Source organism: Dama dama, chromosome 1, assembly GCF_033118175.1.
Source record: "Dama dama isolate Ldn47 chromosome 1, ASM3311817v1, whole genome shotgun sequence".
Classification (NCBI taxonomy): domain Eukaryota; kingdom Metazoa; phylum Chordata; class Mammalia; order Artiodactyla; family Cervidae; genus Dama; species Dama dama.
In genome coordinates this window covers 66,993,116-67,010,140 of record NC_083681.1, presented here as the reverse complement: position 1 = coordinate 67,010,140, position 17,025 = coordinate 66,993,116, and the positions used below count along the sequence as shown (strand labels likewise).

Sequence of the window (17,025 nt, the reverse complement as noted above, 5' to 3'; positions counted from 1 at the left end):
GTTTTTTCCAGTAGTCATGTATGGATGTGAGAGTTATACTATAAAGAAAGCTGAGCACCAAAAAATTGATGCTTTTGAACTGTGATGTTGGAGAAGACTCTTGAGAGTCCCTTGGACTGCAAGGAGATCCAACCAGTCCATTCTAAAGGAAATCAGTCCTGAATATTCATTGGAAGGATTGATACTGAAGCAGAAACTCCAATACTTTGGCCACCTGATTCAAAGAACTGACTCTTTGGAAAATATCCTGATGCTGCGAAAGATCGAAGGCAGGAGAAAGGGACGACAGAGGATGAGATGGTTGGATGGCATCACCAACTCAATGGACATGAGTTTGAGTAAATTCTGGGAGGTGGTGATGGACAGGGAGGCTGGCATGCTGCAGTCCACTGGGTCACAAAGATTTGGACACCACTGAGCAACTGAGTTGACTGACAGCATTCTTTATGGTCCAACTCGCACATCCATACATGATCTCTGTAAAAACCATAGCTTTGACTATATGGACCTTGGTCGGCAGTTACCTCTCCGCTTTGTAATATGCTGTTCAGGTTTGTCATAGCTTTCTTTTTTTTTTTTTTTTTGCTGTTAACAATTTTTGCTTTAATATATGAATTACATTAATACCTCACATTACATATATGAAGCCAAATTACACTAACTTAGTTGTTTACAACCTCAACTCTTACTCCCAGTACACATCAGTACACATTCCAATAAATTTATTCTATAAAAACAATACATTTTTTGTTTTTGATTTTTTTTTTAGAGTAAACTTTTCAACTACAAACCTCGAATATGTGAAAGATGTTCCAAGGACAAGCATAACAGGATTGATAAAACCCAAACTGACTAAATGTGTTCTCACAATATAAGTTGGCATAAAAATAAATAAAATTTTCTATTATCACAATTGCAACAATAATGCATTGACTTTTAAATATAGACTTTTAAATGATCTGTTGTTTTCTTTTGGAACTAGAATTAGAATAGTTAATACTCATCCACAAACCATTATTATGTGTCATAGCTTTCTTGCAGGAAGCAAGTGTCTTTTTATTTCTTGGCTGTAGTCACCATCTGCAGTGATTTTGGAGCCCAAGAAAGTAAAATCTGCCACTGTTTCCACTTTTGAATATTTATTTCATTTGCCCATATCATGGCCCTTTTCCAATTCATTCTTCCCTTTAAAACAGGTAGTTATAATCCTGTCCAAAATGACTGTGAATTTTAAATATGGGGTCTGCTTGACTGAGATGCATTTTTCTCTAAACTCAGTAAAATGGTTATAGAAAGTATATATTGCAATATTTGAAACATATATCAAATTTATTCATTCTAATACATGGGCAAAGAAGAGAGTTCTTGCATATAAATATAATACTAAATTCAATTTGAAGACATTTCCACTGAAGAGAACAATAAAACCATCCTTACCACCTATCCATATGGTACATATTCAGTTTCCCATATATTCTCATCAAAGAACTGCCTAGGCAGTTGAATGCAACATTCTTTACAGATAATGAACTGAATTTTGCAACATGAATGATAAACAGAGGTTAGTAGAGTAACTAACATAAAATACTCCAGAAAGAGATCAGATATTCTATTTTAAGGGGCTTCCCAGGTGACACAGTGGTAAAGAATCCACCTGCCAATGCAGGAGACAAAAAGAGACATAGTTTCGATTCTTGGGTCAGGAAGATCCCCTGGAGAAGGAAATGGTGACCCACTCCAGTATTCTTGTTTGGAGAATCCCATGAAAAGAGGAGCCTGGCAAGCCCCTCTCCACAGGGTCACAAAGAGTCAGACAGGACTGAGTGACTAAACACACACATATATAGACACACTTTAGACACTGCTCCAAATACCAATACATTTAGGTTATTAAAGTCTATGTAACCCAAAAGAGGAAAGTGAACCAATTATCAATTTTTTATGCTTGGGGAGGAAGCTTTACTAAAAGTGTTACTTTATCTGCAAAATCTGTATTGAATATTCTGATAGTTTAGTTAAAAGAGCAAACTGTTATAAAAAGGAGTGGAACTATTTTACAAAAGAAATTATGTTAGAGATAAATGAATCATTATAGATGTTGTTTTGGTATCATTCTTGGTTTTTCATCATGCTTAAGTTTTTCAGATGTTAGTAATCTAGCAACTCTAATTACCGCTGTTCCCCTCCTTGGCTTTGGGTCTGGAACTTCCAGAAGAGTCAGGGTATTTAGAAACTTCTTTCTCTGTTTCCCTAGACATTCATAGATGATAGAATTCTTTGATGGACTTGGTCTTGAGCTCAGTAATTTATTTCTTATCCAACTCTGAGTACTTTAAAGTTGAAGCTTCTAAAACAAATTAAATTGACTTCACATTAAAAAAAAAAAAGTTTTCCAACAAGTGTTACCATTCATTTCAGATTTTCCATTTAGCAGAAATGAAATTGCCCAGTAGCTTTGTGTCTCTTCTATTTGTAGTGGGTATTTACATGTATGTGTGTGCATGGCTTTCTTATTCTTTATATTTTTGTAAAGCTCAGAACTGCCAGCTTCTGGGAACTATTCCATCTACTTTTGCCGCCCTGCAATCTAGCAGCTTCTTCTACAGGGTAAGTGTTTTAATTTTTCATAGCCCTAACATCCACTTGTTTGGATGTTCTCTTGATAGCAAACATTACTTGATATCTTATTTCCAAAGAATGTTTTGCTTTCTTTGCACTGCCTTCTATCGTTAATACTGTAGAGTCTGTTCAACTAATGTATTGTCTCTTTCAGAAAATCTTTGACTCCTCAATCAGATTTTCCTCCCTTGTGTAGGTAAACGACCCCTAACCCTATATCCCATTACTCATTATATCTCATTACAATTATTTCTCAGATTCTTTAACTACCTAGGTCTTCCTGGTTTCTCTTTTTATATCTAGCATTTACCTTGATGTCCGGTACATAACTCTTATTGACTGGTGAGGAATTAAATTAAGCAGAAGTAAATGCTTGACAAGATTTTTTTTTTCCTGATTTACATTTATCTGCATAATATTCAGAATGACGAAATAATTTGTTTTCATTTTCATTTTACCTTTCACAATATAGTTTATAAATATAAATAGACATACTATAGTGACTTCACTGGTGCTTGCTACTGATATTAAAAAAAAAAATCTATGACTAGATGCTTACTAATATATTCACAAATGCTTCTCCCTTTCTCTCATTTTTTCCTCTCCCTGTCATATTGCATTTAAAGTGAAATTACTGGTATTACTAAATGAGTCATCTGATCCAGATACACTAGTTTAAGTTAGGATGCACTCACTTTAGGAAATGTAATTTACTGTTGTATAGGAATGTCTGTCAATATCTCTGTGCAAATGAGGTGGTTTTCAGTACTAGAGAATATCATCACATACACACACATGATCACTGAGTATATTATTTACTTGAGTATCAAAAATTATCTAATATTTATATTTTTATAAATGACAGGACAACTTAATCACTAAAATAATAATATTTATTATAATATATACCTTTTATGTACCTATAAATATCTTAGATAAATGCATTATTCAATAAATGAAATAATGTCAGCAATTTGCCACTATTATACCTTAGTACAGCTTGTAAAATAAATGTCTTGCTTTTAGCACTATTAATAATTTATCTCAGCAGTTTATGTGAGACATTTTGGCTTTAGGTAGTAATGCCAACAAGAAATAAACATGACGTCTACTTCGGAAAACTTTGTAATTTCTAAAGATCAGATTTTGCTATTTATGTAATTAAATTCATTGGAATCTCATTTTACAGTGGTGCAAGGACAAGAAAAGGGAAAAAAAATAATGGGCTATGCAAATAGCAGGTTTGGGTAAAGCAATAAAATATACAAAATGTATTTAATGTGCTATTCACTGGAAGCAAGAGTAATAGATACTATTTTCCAGAAATTATAAATCTATACTAGAAGAGGGAAACTAGGCTTTATTTGAGGCCAAACTAATCCAAGCCTTTGGGGTTAGGGAGACCTTACATTTATGTAAATTGTGTGTGTGTATTTTCTCACAAGTGCTGAGATTCCTCTGATCATCCTATTGTTTGAAGAGGAAATCTGGAGAAATTCCTGCAAGAGGCTTCTTCTTCCTCCTCCATGCTTAGTCTCCCCGTGTATAGCATTTGCTGATTTAAATGGAAATTTATATTCATTGACATGAGTAGATAGTTATGACATACAAGGGGAATTTTAATAGTGGACTCACATCAGATATCAGTAATGGAACCACATGTAATATGTGAGCTTATGTTCATACACAGATAGTCTAGAAGACTACACACAAGATTTCATAATAGTTGTCTTTGCAGAGGACCTAGGGTCTGAGAAGGAAAAAGAGAGAGAAAGTCTTGTTTTGTTTTTTTTTTTTTCCACTTTTCTACCTTTTATTTTATTTATTTTCATTTTGTGGGATCTTCCCTTGGTGGTCAGGTGACCCAGGTTCAATACCTGGGTCAACAAGATCCCTTGAAGAAGGGAATGGCTACCCACTCCACTATTCTTGCTTGGAGAATCCCATGGACAGAGGAGCCTGGTGGGCTACGGTCAATAGGGTCACAAAGAGTTGGACACGACTGAGCAACTAACACTCCCCTGGTGGTCTAGTGGTTGAAAATCCACCTTCCACTTCAAGGGACACAGATTCGATCCCTGGTCAACAAACTCAGTTCTCACACGCCGCCGGGCAACTAGGCCTGCATGCTACAGCTAGAAAGCCTGCAGGCCACAACCACATGCCCTGGGGCCCACAGGACACAAGCAGAGGGCAGCCCGCACACCACCATGAAGACCCAGCGCAGCCAAGGTTTTTTTAAAAGTTGTAACATTTAAAGGTATTACCTACTCAAAAGTTCATGTACTTAAATTGTGTGTGTGTGTGTGTGTGTGTGTGTGTGTGTGTTTGTGAAACAGAATATTATAGCCTAATGTGTTACTGGTAAAAAGAAACTATTCATTGAAACTATTCACTGACTAGCACACATCTAAAGTTTGCCTCTTCATATTAAATGTTCATATGTTACATAATAATCTTGGCCTTTAAAAATATCCATGTAAGTATATATAATACTATAATTTCACAACTTCTTCTCATTTACCTCTTGGCAATTCTCCTCCAGTTCTCTCTTGAATATAAATACCAGGAGAATAACTTGGTTTTGTTATGCAGAAGAGATCTGAAGAAATCAGCTTCTTTTGAGATGCCCATTTCTCTCTGGTAAGATGATAAATTGTCTGCACACTTGGTCAGTAACTCCATTTTTTTTTTTTCCCTGCTGTTGAAAATATTGGAATTACTCAATCTCCACAATCATTTTCATTTGGAGACTACTTGGAGAAGGAAACGACAACGCACTCCAGTACTCTTGCCTGAAAAATCCCATGGAAAGAGAAGCCTGGTAGGCTATAGTCCATGGGATCGCAAAGAGTCGGACATGACTGAGCGACTTCACTTTCACTGAAACACTTTGAAAAGATATATAAATACTGTTCAGAAGTGAATGTAGAGAGAAAAACATAATTTTATTTGAATATTGAGTATGGTCTAGGGAAAATTCAAGGTTTATTTTAATTGGGCAGTACAAAAAGAGAAGACAAAAGAAATTCAGGCAAATATCAGAAGAAATATTTTTTTTTAAACTCAAATAGCAGAATAACTTTAACACTGTGCTGGGAGTATACTAGGAAAGAATTTCTATGATAACTTTGTATTCCTTTCCAGGCACAAGAACCAAGAGATCTTTACAAAATTGGTAGGGATCTTCACTGATTGATCAACTGAAAGCTATATTGCCCTGAATCAGCAGATTCTGACAAAACTCTTTCTGAATGGAATTGTGGCATCCCACACAAAAAAAGACAAAACATTAAATGGTTATCCAGCCAGTGGGCAGAGAGAGAGGAGCAGAATAGTTGTAAACAGGTCTGTATCTTCCCCAAAAGAGAAGCTCACCCAGAGTTATGAGATTGTTTACAGAAAACAGTGCAGTGATTGTCATAGTAAAACGACACCTTGCAATCTTAGGACAACTTAGGATCATTCTCGGAAATAACAAACTGTAGCCTTTATCGCTAGGTAGGTTTTACTTTTGTTAGACTTTAGAACAGTAGCACAACAGTAAGAGCTAATGTTCACTGAACATGCCCTTATGCTAATTACCTGCATAACATTATCCCATTTAATCCTCATAAGAAGTGCTTTTTTAAGGGAGTACTGGTATTACCACCATGGTACAGATGAGGAAATTAACATACAGAGAAGTTAATCGGTTTTCACAAAGTTCACATGATTAAGAAATGATGCAACTAGTAGTCTTTCTCCACAATTAATACTTCACATCACTATGCTCTACTGGTACTTTATATTAAGAAGAGGTGGCAAGAATACACAGAAGAACTATACAAAAAAGATCTTCATGACCCAGATAACCATGATGGTATGATCATTCACCTAGAACCAGACATCCTGGAATGTGAAGTCAAGTGGGCCTTAGGAAGCATCACTATGAACAAAGCTAGTGGAGATGATGGAATTCCAGTTGAGCTATTTCAAATCCTAAAATATGATGCTGTGAAAGTGCTGCACTCAATATGTCAGCAAATTAGGAAAACTCAGCAGTGGTTACAGGACTGGAAAAGGTCAGTTTTCATTCCAATCCCAAAGAAATGCAATGTGAAAGAAGGTTCAAACTACCACACAATTGCAATCATCTCACATGCTATCAAAGTAATGATCAAAATTCTCCAAGCCAAGCTTCAACAGTATGTGAACCATGAACTTCCAGATGTTCAAGCTGGATTTAGAAAAGGAAGAGGAGCCAGAGATCAAATTGCCAACATCTGTTGGATCATGGAAAAAGCAAAGAGTTCCAGAAAAACATCTACTTCTGCTTTATTGACCATGCCAAAGCATTTGACTGTGTGGATCACAATAAACTGTGGAAAATTCTGAAAGAGATGGGAATACCAGACCACCTGACCTGTGTCTTGAGAAATATGTATGCTAGTCAAGAAGTAACAGTTATAACTGGACATGGAACAACAGACTGGCTCCAAATCAGGAAAGGAGTATGTCAAGGCTGTATATTGTTACCATGTCTATTTAACTTATATGTAGAGTACATCATGAGAATCGCTGGGCTGGATGAAGCACAAGCTGGAATCAAAATTGCCAGAAGAAACATAACTAACCTCAGATAGGCAGATGACAGCATCCTTATGAACTAAAAAGCCTCTTGATGAAAGTGAGAGAGGAGAGTAAAAAAGTTGGCTTAAAACTCAACATTCAGAAAACTAAGATCATGGCATCTGGTCCCATTACTTCATGTCAAATAGTTGGGGAAACAATGGAAACAGTGACAGACTTTATTTTGGGGGGGCTCCAAAATCACTGCAATGGTGACTGTAGCCATGAAATTAAAAGATGCTTGCTCCTTGGAAGAAAAGTTATGGCCAAGTTAGACAGCATATTAAAAAGCAGAGACATTACTTTGCCAACAAAGGTCCTTCTAGTCAAAGCTATGGTTTTTCCAGCAGTCATGTATGGATGTGAGGTTTGGACTATAAAGAAAGCTGAGTGCCAAAGAATTAATGCTTTTGAACTGTGGTGTTGGAGAAGACTCTTGAGAGTCCCTTGGACTGCAAGGAGATCCAACCAGTCCATCCTAAATGAATCAATCATGAATATTCATTGGAAGGACTGATGCTGAAGTTGAAGCTCCAATACTTTGGCCACCTGATGTAATGAACTGACTCATTTGAAAAAATCTTGATGCTGCAAAAGTTTGAAGGCGGGAGGAAAAGGGGACGACAGAGGGTGAGATGGTTGGATGACATCACCGCCTTGATGGCCATGAGTTTGAGTAAACTCTGGGCGTTGGTGATGGACAGGGAGGCCTGGCGTGCTGTGGTTCATGGGGTCACAACGAGTTGGACACGACTGAGCTACTGAACTGAACTAAGCAACTGAACTGAACAGAACTGAATTCCTAAGTTGAGAAGTCTGAATACCTAATTTGACCACTAACTGTAGTCCGACCCGAGAGCAATAGTTTCTCTGTTGAGCTGGTAATTCTTAAATTGAATAGACTCTTTGTCCCAAGAATGCTGTTTGTAGTTACACAGACATAACATTTGAACTCCAGCCTCATGTATTTTCAGATTGACTAGAATTGAACCTAACCCTTGGTATCTCCACCTGAACCCAACTGGCACTGTGACTGTGACCAGATCTTAGCTGGTCCATCCGGATACCATTGCACATTACAAACCAAAGCAAAAGGAGAAACGTGTGCCCTCAAATCTCACATGTAGAATTTGGCCAAAATGTATGGATTCAAACATGTTATAATCTTGTGCCTGGCAAATTCTGCATAATATTATCTTAGAAAAAATAAAGATGGTAGAAGTTCTTGACTATTTTTTAAAATGATGATCCTTCTCTCATGAAGGAAGAGATGATTTGAAGTTATGTCATTAGGAGCTCATGATATTGCATGGTTTAGACTATATACTCCAAACATCAGTTATTTGTTGAAACAAGGGTAGGAGACTAAAGCACAGGGTATCTTAAACATTTAAAAACTAAACGTCAAAAAAAAAAAAAAAAAAACTAAATGTCATAATAATGTGCATGTTTGTCACTTGGGAATAATTCAGTTGGTCTCCTAGACATAAAAAAGCGAGACTTTCCCAACTAATTCTGTGGGGGAAAAAAATGACCAAATTATATTCACAAAGTTCTACAGCAGTTGAATCTTTCTCATCCTTATTTCTATGATAGAAGAAGTATATACTTTTGAAAAAAATAATAAAGAAGGAAATCATACAAGAAGACTGCTAGGAAGTCAGAGAAAGTAAAATTGCTAATTAATATTATCATAATTAGAACTTTATAAATCCACACTGACTGAATTCCTGGCAGTTTGACCATTTCACACATGACATTATAAAAAGAACAAATTAATTAATTAAGATTTTGGCAAGAAGAGGGTAGTTTGATTATTTTTTTTCCTAAAAAGTTAACTGGAAAAATTTAATTAATAAGCACCAAGTGTACTTTATGTAGATAACTGATACCAAAATTGTGATATTTTTAATATATTTTTCAAAACAAGGTTAGTGATCTTCTTTTCCTGGGAAATGTGGAGATACAATTAAAAGCATTAATGAGGTCATTCTAGATTACTCCAGTTTAGTTAATTTTAATAGCTAAACAGATGTTCATATTTCATCGACATAAGGTAAACTGTGGCCTCCTTGTATTAAGGAATTTCAGCAAAAATTCCATGACATAATTTAAATGAATGTTGATTTTTTTGAAGGGCAAACTCCTCAGTCTCTACATGGGGATCTCTTTTTTTTTAGCTTCAAGTATAGCTGACTTGACTATGCAGATAATTCTTCTCTAAATTACTTGGAAAAAATATTTCTTCAGTAAGTTACATGTATTCTTTCCTATGACTGCTGTTTTTAAGAAATATCAATCATGTGGTAATTTTCCAACAGTTGATAAATGTCTATCAGAAAGATTACAATGCAATTTGCAAGGAAAAAGGCTGTTTTTCCATGGTAGCTGAAACAGGAAAGAATTCCCTTAAAAAATTATCCATCAGTATTTATGACATTTCTAAAGGAATATGAAATAAAAACTCACAATTTAATTTTTAATATAAATATTACTCAGTCTCCACTGAAGTCATCATGGAAGTTTTACTGATATTTTTAAATAAAAACAGCAACAAGAAATAAAACCTAGAATGCATTGAAACCTAAAAATTCTGTGAGGCTCCAACGTAGATAGCATATTAAAAAGCAGAGACTACTTTGCCAACAAAGGTCTATCTAATGAAAGCTACAGTTTTTCCAGTAGTCGTCTATGGATGTGAGAGTTGGACTATAAAGAAAGCTGAGCACTGAAGAATTGATGCTTTTGAAGTTTGGTGTTGGAGAAGACTCTTGAGAGTCCCTTGGACTTCAAGGAGATCCAACCCATCAATCCTAAAGGATATCAGTCCTGAATTTTCATTGAAAGGACTGATGCTGAAGCTGAAACTCCAGTACTTTGGCCACCTGATGTGAAGAACTGACTCATTGGAAAAGACCATGATGCTGGGAAAGACTGAAGGCAGGAGGAGAAAGGGATGTTAGAGGATGAAATGATTGGATGGCATCACCGAATCGATGGCCATGAGTTTGAGTAAGCCCCGGGAGTTGGTGATGGACAGGGAAGCCTGGCAGGTTGCAGCCCATAGGGTCGCAAAGAGTCAGACAGGACTGAGCTACTGAAGTGAACTGAACCAAATAGAATTCTGGCCATAAAAAAGAACTGATTCACATATTAGCATTTAACAGATGTCCATGAAAATATATGGGTAAATGAATAATGAGGCTGAAAAAGTTTAAGCAGTTTTCTTGATTTAAAAGTAAGAAAATGTAGAAGCTGTAGACCTAAATTAGAATAGAATCCAATGTTTTCCAGCCAATTTCCTCTAGGCTCCCCTCTGTTCAGAGGCAGTGGATCTATTATATCTATAGAAAAAGACTATCTACCCTTAAATTAACCCTAAATTTAAAAAAAATTGCCATATAGAGAGGTAACTACCATGTCAATATTTTACTCTGAAATTAATAATTAAAAGAGAAGAGTTGACCATTTTTTCATCTTTTTAATAAAGGTTTCTAACTCATTGCTGTTTGTTGAGAGAAAACTTTTTCCACAAATTAATGATGTATAATAAACATTAAAGAAATGATGCAACTTAAAAAGTCATCTTTTGGCAGAATCCAATGATGCAATTGATTGACCTTAGACAATCAATGAACAATAAAATTATTGGGTAAAAGGTATTGGGTGAATTCAAATTTGGAAGATAATTTTAATATGTCAAAGTATGACTCCACACCCAACTCTTTGCTAAAATCAAAGAGGAAACTAATCTTTATAACAAAGATATCTATTGGTCAAATATTAACCAAGTAGCCAAATCTGGCACCATTGCTAAGGACATCAATTTATATTATGTAGTTTCTTGTATGCTGAAATGTGAAGTACACTATCTCACCTGTTAAGTGCACCTGCCAAAATATTTTACCTGCATCTAATTCAGGCATTGCTCCCAAATCCTAGTTTATAAAAAAACAGGGCAATAGAGGAATAATTAAATGACACTACAAGAAAACACTAAGATAATGCAAATATTGGGAACGGTCTATAAAATAACTGACCCAGAGTCTTAAAACATTAACACATGAATTATACCATTGTCATGAAAAATAAACAAATAAAAGAAAGTGGAACTTCTATAAATGAAAATAGGCTAAAAAGAGATGAGAACCAAGAGCAATTAATAAACTTAAAAAAATCCAAGTCCTAAAAAAGCAATAGTAACATACTTATTGCAGGCAACTCAGGAAATTGAAACATAAACAGGATATTAGATGAAGTTGAGGTATTATGGTTAGTTTTCATAGGTCAAATAATGTATAAGAGGATGTTATACAAGAGGATGCAATTACATAAGAGGATACTTTTGTTTTTAGGAGATAATGCTGGAGTATTTAGGAGTGAAATGCCATGAGCCACATATGGAAAATGTTAACAAGTGCCAAATTTATGTTGAATCTTAGTGGTTCATTCTTTTAACTTTTATGCATGTTTGACAATTTAATAATGAAGAACTGGAAAAAATATTTGGTAGTAAGTGAATGCCAATGATATATTGCCTAAGCTCTTATCAGTTAGGGGCCCTTAAAATTTGTCAAGATTTAAGTAGAATTGCTCTTAAAAGGAGAAGAAAACAGCTCAAATAAAACTTAGGTGGATTAACTTAGAGCCTATTATACAGAGTAAAGTAAGTCAGAAAGAGAAAAACAAATATCATATATTAACACGTATATATGGGAATCTAGAAAGCTGGTCCTAATGAACTTACTTGCAGCTCAACAAAGGAGGTGCAGACATAAAGAACAAACTGTGCGAGGAATTGAGAGCAGCATGGAAACAAACGCTTCCCTGGTGGCTCAGACAGTGAAGAATCTGCCTGCAGTGTGGGAGACCTGGGTGTGATCCCTGGGTTGGGAAGACCCCTTGGAAGAGGGCATGGCAACGCACTCCAGTATTCTTGCCTGGAGAATGCCCATGGACATAGGTGTCTACAGTTCGTGGGGTGGTGAAGAGTCAGACACGACTGAGCAACTAATCAGAGCAGAGTACATGGAAACAAATACATTACCATATGTAAAAGAGATCACCAGTGGGAATTTGCTATATGACGCAGGGAATTCAAATCTGGTGTTCTGTGACAATCTAGAGGGAAGGGACATGGGAGGGAGGTTCAAGAGAGGGGAGACATGTGTATACCAATAGCTGATTCACCTTGATGTATGGCAGAAACCAATACAACATTGTAATATAAAGAAAGTGAAAGTGAAAGTCACTCAGTCATGTCTGACTCTTTGTGACCCCATGGACTATACAATCCATGGAATTCTCCAGGCCAGAATACTGGAGTGAGTAGCCTTTCCCTTCTCCAGGGGATCTTCCCAACCCAGGGATTGAAACCCAGGTCTCCCACATTGCAGGTGGCTTCTTTACCAGCTGAAGCCACAAGGGAAGCCCAAAAATACTGGAGTGGGTAGCCTATTCCTTTTCCAGAGGATCTTCCCAACCCTGGAATTGAATTGGGGCCTCCTGCATTGCAGGCAGATTCTTTACCAACTGAGCTATCAGGGAAGCCCATTGTAAGGTAACTATCCTCCAATTAAAAATAAATAAATTGGCTGCTGTGGACTGTGGGCTGTGCCGGGGGTTGGTGAAGGATCTCAAGATCGCTGGCTGGAAACTTGCTCTAAAAGCCATGGACTGGGTTGATTTGGAGAGATCACTTCTGGAAACCAGAAGGCCTTGACGAACTCCTTAAAATCCTAGAATGAGACTATCACCCCAGGTTGGCTCTGCCTCAGAAGCCACCTGCCACTGACTGGATTTACTACAAGGCCAACATGGCTAAGGCTGACTTGGTGGATGACTTTGAAAAGAAATTTATTGCCCTGAAGTTTCCTATGCCAGAGCATAAATATAGTGCCCAGGTGGATGCTGAAGAAACAGAAGATGTGAAAAGTTGTGCTGAGTTTTTGTCTCTCTGGAAGAGCAGGATTCAGGAATATGAGAAAGAGCTGGAGGTGAGGGACATAATTACATTTGATCCAGATGACCACTGAAGACTTGAATGAAGTCTTCCCAGAACCCAAATTATACAAGAAGAAGTACCCCTAATGGCCTCACAAGCCAATTGAAAATTTATAAACTTGAGTCGGGGAGAAAGCTCTCGCCCTCAAATCATAAGCTCTAGACATTAAAAATAAATACATAGTGAAAAATATGAAAAAGGTAGAAAGGTAGAAAGTCAGATAGATGGCAAATGGCCCTATCCAAAGTCAGTTGTGATTAAACCTACTTTTTTTTTTAAGATAAAAAAAGAAAAACTTTAAAGGACTTTGGGGAAAAGATTACAGTAGACAAACTTATTGTCTAATCTGCAAAGTGTTCAGGGCCAATCTCATGTTTTTGGAAGCAGCAGCAACAACAAAATGATGAAAGTTGATTAAAAATAGGTATTGCCACTCATTTCTTTGAGAAAATGACTTGTCATTTCATTTATTAAAAATTCATTTATAGGGTCATCTCTCTTCCCAAACCCTTTCTCCTGCATTTCTCCTGAGAACATGCTGTGTGTCAACAGACCATCAAGAATCACAGAATTCACCTTTCTCTCCTGTTGGTGCTTTTGTAGTTTTGATATTTCTCCCCATCACTGATTTTGTCCAACATGAGATAAAGTGACACTCCATTGGAGTAAAGCATGCAATTTATTCAGAAAAGTAAATATGCTTTACCTACTGATCTGAGTTTGGTATAAGATCTTTAACACTTCTTCAACTATAAATTGGAGAGAGTTATATGACCACCTACCTCTTAGGGTAATTTATTTAATACTTTATTTTTTATGAAAATTTATTTGTGCATATACTGGCCAGACAATAGTCTGGTTGACTGAAAGAACTGTTTGATCTAGAGTGGTAAATAGATGGTAGCATTCTACAGTAGACAAAAGAGCTATTTCCTATGTGGATACAATAATGGATCACCAGTCCTAGGCATTAGAATGGGTCTCCTAAAGCCTGGAAAGCTAAGCCAATACTTGAAGACCTAGTGGGATCTAACAAAGTGAAGAAAGTCAGTAAAGTCACTCTGGCAAGATGGGATAATATGTAAAGGCAATGAAATTTAATAGCTTGGTCCATCTACTGAAGTCAAAGTAAGAGTGGGATGCAGAGATTTCAGTAGAACTGAGAGTATAAGAATAGGTGAAGACGAAGATGGGGTAAGAAAAGTAAGCAGTAGGCAAACTGTGAAGGGCCTTCTATGTCTGGACTTCTATTCCCAGCAATGAGAGTTGATGACAAAAAGTTCAGTGCAGGTGATTCGTGTTTCAGGAAACCGAGGACTCAGCCCCAATGCTGGAGATGGAGAGATAGGGGAGAGAGGATCAGACTTTCTCTTTCACATTTGTATCCTCATTACCAAATACAGCTCATAACTTATAAGTAGATGTTCAACTCTAGAATTGAGGGCAATAATAAGCTGAGATATCAAGATCAGTGAAGAAGTCTGGAGATGTTAAATGTGATTCTTCATATTTAATGTAAGTGGGACAAATTTGTTTACGGCTCTCCTTGAATTCTCATTTGCCTTGTGTTCATTCCCTTCCTCCCCACTGGGTTGGATGTGGATTTGCCTCACTGCTCTCTTCACCTTTAGTAAAATTCTGAATTCAGAGCAGGCTTTGAGGAAAATAAAATCTCCCTATTACATTCATAACCTCTTGCTCTACTAGATGCCTTGAGATTGGGAATGTTAACTTCAAAAATCAATTGCACTCTCAGAAATAGAGTCTGTGAGTAGGAACTAGCTGGGGGCTTAACAAGGCACTGAACAGTCTGCTGCTGTGAAAAGGCAGGGATGAGTAAGTTATGGAAGTATTGCATCTGAGCACTAGCTACTATTCCCCTGCAAATGTTTATTGATACACATCAAACCATCTCAGCAAACTGAATAGACATCTTAATTCTTCTCAATATTTTGCTTATTTTTTCATGGTTGCAGACTGTGTAAAACAAGGTTCTTTTTTTCTGATTAGCATCATAAGCAAGAGGATTTAAATTGGATGTATCGGCAACTTTACGAAAATGACGCTGCTATGAGGTCAATGTTATGGAATGATGGAAGTGGAGGTTCCAGAGACTGTCTACGTCAACACTGTCATTTCTAAGAAGAGAAATCTGAGCCTAGGGACACTGATCACTTGCTTAGGGTCATATGTCCAACAATTGCAAAGGTTGGCATTAGGACCTGTGTTCCTTAACTACTTCTAATTGAAAGATCATTCAATATACCAAAAAACACACACACAGATGCTTGAAAAATTATTGTACGTTAAAACATAGAAGGAATATTGCAGAGAGCTATACACATCATTTTACAAACCATAATGCAAACAATATAAAAAGTACATGTATATAGTACATATATATGGATATGTATAATTGAATTGGGCTTCCCTGGAGACTCAGTGGTAAAGAATCTGCCTGCCAATGCAGGAGATGCAGGTTCAATATCTGGGTTGGGAAAACTCCCTGGAGAAGAAAATGGCTACTCACTTCAGTATTTTTGCCTGGAAAATCTCATGGACAGAAGAGCTTGGTGGGGTTACAGTCCATGGGTTTGCGAGAGTCAGGCACAACTTAGCAACTAAACAACAGTGGAGTTTCTGCAGTTATAACAAGCATTCAGCTGATACCGCTGATGATGATGTGCAGAGCACAATGAATAGCAAGATTATTGGTCAAGAAATGACTTTGTATGTATTTCAAGGAGACACAAAAATAGACATTTTGCTCTCATGCTCCTTTTCAAATTACTTAAAATATATTTCTGAATTTTGGAGAAACCTTCCAACTATTTATTTTTATGAGAAAAAAAGAGGAGAGTAATAAGAATTAAAAAAAAATTTAAACGATATTTTTCCTGAAAGAGAATAAATTTTCATTTAATATTATAGTTTACCAATTATGCTTCATTTAATGTCAGTAAAATATCAAATGATATTTTAGAATGCATTTAGAAAGAAAACTGTATATATTTATCAGAAAACTTATGATGTACCTAGATCTATGCTAATTGTTGTAGCAGATAAAAAAGATAAAAGGAAATTCTCTGCTCTTAAGAAATTTATAATTGGATTAAGGATACATAGTCATACAGATACAAACATGTACAAAGTCATAGATTCAGTCAGTAAATACTTATTCAATGGCTTCTTTTTCCAGGCATGGCATGATGATCATGGCCATGCTCCCTTATGCTGCTTAAAGACGCCCAATCTGTTACCCATATATTTCAAGTTTATTATGTAATATATTATACATATATAATGCATAAAATTAAAAATCAGATTAACCTTCTTTACATTTAAGGCAATTTAAACATCTATGTCAATTAAAACTTTATGCCTTATCAAAATCTTTTGATCCTTCTAATACATAGCTTCTCAAATTGATTATATATAAACTTAATGTCAATAATTAACAAAAGAAATCAAGCTATTCAATTAAACACAGAGTCTTCTTCCTTTTCCTAATGAGCACTGAATAAGCTAATGCATGATTCGTGAGAGTTTTCATATATTGCAATGACTATACAAATAAAGGAATTTAAGGATTAATACTATTGTGGCCCACAATAAGAAATGAATTGTATAGTCAAAGGAAAGTTTTCTTATTTTTCTAGGAAAGTTTTTTTTCAGCCTATAAACCTCGAGGAGAGACAAATGATCTGTCGAGTCCCCTTCCATCACTAAGGAATTTATTAGTGATATGTTTCATGCTGGTTTATGTTGAATATATTGTAATTTCTATCATG

At 36.1% G+C, this 17,025-nt stretch overlaps 1 pseudogene; it reads left to right on the top strand.

Moving 5' to 3' along the window:
* The first annotated feature begins 502 nt into the window (after positions 1–502).
* Positions 503–13,350, top strand: LOC133061715 (ATP synthase subunit d, mitochondrial-like; annotated as a pseudogene).
* Positions 13,351–17,025: the final 3,675 nt, after the last annotated feature.